Source organism: Neomonachus schauinslandi, chromosome 6 (assembly GCF_002201575.2).
Source record: "Neomonachus schauinslandi chromosome 6, ASM220157v2, whole genome shotgun sequence".
Classification (NCBI taxonomy): Eukaryota; Metazoa; Chordata; class Mammalia; order Carnivora; family Phocidae; genus Neomonachus; species Neomonachus schauinslandi.
In genome coordinates, this window is record NC_058408.1 from 17672595 (window position 1) to 17677849 (window position 5255).

Sequence of the window (5255 nt, forward strand, 5' to 3'; positions counted from 1 at the left end):
ATTAAATTTGCAAAACATAATGATAAAGAAAAATCTTAAAAGCAGCAAGACAAAAGAAGTCATTAACTTACAAGGGAAAACCCATAAGGCTAGCTAGAGATATTTCAACAGAAACCTGGCAGGCCAGAAGAGAGTGGCATGATATATTCAAAGTGCTGAATGGGAAAAATCTGTAGCCAAGAATACTTTAACCAGCAAGGCTATCACCCAGAATAGAAGAGATAAAAAATTTCCCAGACAAACAAAAACTAAAGGAGTTCATGACCACTAAACTGGCTCTGCAAGAAATATCAAAGAGGACTCTTTGAGTGGAAAGGAGAGACCAGAAGTGACAAAGACAAGAAGGATCAGAGAAAATCTCCAGAAACAATAAATAAAATGTACAAAACAAGTAATAAAATGACAATAAATACATATCTATCAATAATTACTTTGAATGTAAATGTACAAAACACTCCAATCAAAAGACATAGGATCTCAAAATGGATAAAAACACAACCCATCTATATACTGCCTACAAGAAACTCATTTTAGACATAAAGACACCTGCAGATTGAAAGTGAGGGGATGGAAAAACATCTATCATGCAAATGGCCATCAAAAGAAAGCTGGAGAAGCAGTACTTATTTTGGACAAACTAGACTTCAAAACAAAGACAGTTACAAAGGACAAAGAAGGGCACTATCTCATAATAAATGGAACAGTCCACAAGAAGACATCACAATTATAAATATTTATTCACCCAACAGGAGAGCACCCAAATATATAAAATAGTTAGTAACAAACATAAAGGAACTCATTGATAATAACACAATAATAGTAGGGGACTTTAACAACCCACTTATACCAGTGGACAGATCATCTAAACATAAATCAACAAGGAAACAATAGCTTTGAATGACACACTGAACCAAATGGACTTAACAGATATATTTAAAATATTCCATCCTAAAACAGCAGAATACACATTCTTTTCAAGTGCTCATGGGACATTCTCTAAATTAGATTACATATTAGGTCACAAAACAGGCCTCAACAAATACAAAAAGATTGAAGTCATACCATGAACCTTTTCTGACCGCAGTGCTCAAAGTCAACCACAAGAAAAAAAATTGGAAAGACCACAAATACATAGAGCTTAGACAACATGCTACTAAACAAATGGATCAACCAGGAAATCAAAGAAGAAATAAAAAAAAAAAATACATGGAAACAAATGAAAATGAAAGCACAACTGTCCAAAAGCTTTGGGATGCAGGAAAACAATCCTAACATGGAAATAAATAGCAATACAGACCTACCTCAAGAAGCAAGAAATAATTCAAGTATTAGTAGTATTTGGTGTACTGTCTTTCTTCTATTATTTTCTTAAGATTTGCCCATGATATAAACTATGCCTTGTCTAGCATACAAATATTATACAATTCTGCCTCCTTGAATAACAATTGTTTATATTGACCTTGAGAGTGTTACATTAAGTGAAATAAGTCAGAAGAAGAAAGACAAATACCATATGATTTCACTTATATGTGGAAGTTGAAACAAAACAAAACTCATAGGTGCAGAGAACACATTGGTAGTTACCAGAGAGGAATGGGGTTGGGGGTGGGCAAATTGGGTGAAGGGATCTATTGTATGGTAATGAATGGTAATTATACTTAAAGGAGGTAATCAATTTATAGTTTATACAAATATTGAATTATAATGAATACCTGAAACTTATATAGGGTTGTATATTAACTTTACCTCAATATAAAAAAACCTATTATTTATATAATTTTAAATATGATTTAAATTATAATCGAGAATGACTAAATTGTATATATATGTTGTACACTGACGGAAACAAAATATTCCTAAAACAAATGACATTCTTAGATTTTTTTTAAACTGAATTGTTTTATAGTACTTTTCTTATAATAATATCTGTGAAACTTGAACAAGTAGAGATACCATTTACTGTAAGTTAGGAAATCTTATTATGTTTTGCAAAATATTCATGTACTTATAAGAAAGTGATAGGAGTTAATTATTATTTTTTGTCCTACTCCTTCCATTTTAGTATAAGGCTAGGTCCAAATACTATGCTCAAATAATTACTGAAACTTTGAGTCATTAGATGAGATTTGTAAATCCTAATTCTGTTTTATTTTTGGAAAATAAAGAACTTTTTCTCAATATCTGGGATTAATTATATAAGCTTTGTTGTTTTTTTGTCAAACAAATATTTGATAGAATTGATGCATAATATACATTATTAATATTTTACCAGAGTCTAGGTTAAAAAGTAAAAATCAATATATTGTTACATATTGTTAACTGACAGTTTGCCATAATAGTAATTACAATAGTAACAACAAAATTCTTGCATAATATTCCATTTTAGACTCTCAACTATAATTATTTCTGTACTTAAATAGGTTCTACTACCTCCCTTGAACTGAAATAGGAACTCATTAATGAGAAGTTTGCAGTGATTAATTAGAAACCTGTTGAAAAATGTCTTTTAAAGATAGCTAAATTAGGCATTTCGTTTTTTCCCCCAGATGGAGTTTTATACTAATTGGCTTTCTTTCTTATTCAATGGCAAAATTTGTGATTTGGGAAGTTACTGTTCTTGCTTTAATATCTTTTAAGCTCATAGATGAAAAGAAAAAGTAGTTTTATTTTATATATATTTTTTTCTTTTATGTAGGATAAACCCACTCAACCTAATGTTGTATGAACATGGCAGAATATCTGAGAGCACAGAATGGCCAGCTCTCTATGGGAATGCCCAGGGGTTATTTATTGGAACAGGGTCATTAGGAAAATAAGTAACAATGCTAAAGAAATAATGTGACCAGCAAATCAATCAATCATCAATCAATCTCCTTCAACTCTGTCTATATTTATACCCATATAATTACTAATTGAAGGAATTTCAGTTGTGTGCTTGCTTTCTCATCACTAGTCTTAAATAATTATACGTACATTTAGAGCCCTTTCAAAATATTTCAAGCCCTTATTTTTCTTGAAGTTATAGTGGCAATAATGCCACAATATAATGACAGTAGACTCATTTAACTAGAATGAAAAACATATCCTACAAGATAATTACTGCATTTTATGTGAAGCAAAAAGTTTTGCATATGTTGGTTAGTATATAATAAACAGCATTTTAGTGATGAAAAAGATGATTATAAATATCAACCTGCCCAAAAATCTTCAATGTGCTTTGAATTTCCTTTCTAGACACAACATTATGCAAATAAAAAGGAAACTCACCAGATTTGGTGCTATTGCAGAAACAATCACAAAGGGCAAAAATCAAAATTGTTCAAACATTTTGGGAGAGAAGAAAGTGTGTTAACTAGATAGATCACATATTATATTTCAAGTTAGTTTGCTTTAAGGCCTAAAATAAAATTTCTTTTCATCTTTTGTCTTTATTATTATTTTATATTTATTATTACTACCTTTTCACTTTTATCTGCATAGGGTCTTGACAAAATTGTCAAGATAAAACATGCATTCTGCTACACTAGAGACACAGACTCAAATTGTGTGTATTCATTTAATCTTCCCCCTCAACTCATCATCCCCCTCAGTTGTCTTTAAACATAACTAAATTAGGGAGAAAAAAATAAAATCTGAGGCAAATTTGTTGATACACTTGTATTATATGGATCTAATCTTGCCTTTCTCCAAAAATAAACTAATATCTTAATGAGAATTTCCATACACTATTTCCATTGAAAAACTTACTTTATAAAGGCAAGTTTCCAGATGTTAAGTGTGCTCAGGAAGCAACCCGAGTAAGTGACTAATCATTCTGTGTCTCAGTTTTTTCTTTGTAAATTCAGGACTTTAAATAAAATTATCTTACATTCTTGCCAGCACTAAGTTTTACACTTCCTCCAATTATGGAAAACACCAGTTGAGTGACTGTGGGAAATCTAAATTGTTTCTCAGTTTTCTCATTTGTAAGTCTCTGTTCCATCAACCTTAAAAATCTTTGTGTGAAAATAATTATTGTTAGATAAATGTTCAAAAACTATTTAAATGTCATGTAAATATAAGTGATAAGTTCTGGTTATGAAATTATTTTCTGTAAATTTAGGCATAATTACTTATAACTTAGAGCACCTGAGTGGCTCAGTCAGTTGAGTATCTGCCTTTGGCTCAGGCCATGATCTCAGGGTCCTGGGATCGAGCCCTGCACCGGGCTCTCTGCTCAGAGAGTCTGCTCCTCCCTTTCCTTCTGACCCTCCTCCCTGCTTGTGCTCTCTCTGTCTCTGTCTCAAATAAATGAATAAAATCTTAAAAAAAATAATATTTATAATTTAATTATGTTTATTTAATTGTTTATGATTGACAACACCAGATATATATATTTTTCAATTTTATTCAGTGAATGTATTGCTGTTTGATAATAATGTTCAATTTGTTATGCTCATCTCCATTTGTCCCCAAACCAGTGTATCTAGAAAAATAGGACTATTCTTCTATTTTTAAAAGATTTGCTGTTTTTTATATTATAAAAATGTACATTATATAAGTATTTTTGTTTTGAATATTTGATATTAATGTCTACATAAATATGAAATATAGTTTAAATTTTCTGTTTACTTTTTTTTTTTTTTTTTTTATTTTGGAGTAAAACAAGATTTCATTGTTGACAAGGTTACTTCTGAGTTGCAGAAATTCTTCTGGTTTTTCCGTGTACTCCCCCATTGAATCTTGACTGCCATAATGAGACAGATGGCGCGAGGATACTTTTTTCTTGCATCTCTAGTGGAAACCTTAGCAGCAGACAGGAACTGCTCCAGGTCTGTCAAACAGATGCATTTTTACATAATTTTTTAAAAAATAAACAAGAATTGGGGGCGCCTGGGTGGCTCAGTTGGTTAAGCGACTGCCTTCAGCTCAGGTCATGATCCTGGAGTCCCTGGATCGAGTCCCGCATCGGGCTCCCTGCTCGGCAGGGAGTCTGCTTCTCCCTCTGACCCTCCCGACCCTCCCCCCTCTCATGTGCTCTCTCTCTCAGTCTCTCTCTCTCAAATAAATAAATAAAATCTTCAAAAAAAAAATTAAAAAAAAATAAAAAATAAACAAGAATTGGGCTCCTGGGTGGCTCAGTCAGTTAACTGTCTGCCTTTGGCTCAGGTCATGATCCCAGGGTGCTGGAACTGAGTCCCACATCAGGCTCCCTTCTCCAGTGGGGAGTCTGCTTCTCCCTATTTCTCTACCGCTCCCCCTTGCTCATGCTCTCT

The 5255-nt window shown here is 32.3% G+C and overlaps 1 non-coding gene across 1 annotated transcript; it reads right to left on the reverse strand.

Moving 5' to 3' along the window:
* Positions 1 to 4700: 4700 nt before the first annotated feature.
* LOC123325215 lies at positions 4701 to 4830 on the reverse strand. Its single transcript, XR_006540315.1, has one exon. It is a non-coding gene; the product is annotated as a small nucleolar RNA SNORA31 (small nucleolar RNA).
* Between the last annotated feature and the right edge of the window lie 425 nt (positions 4831 to 5255).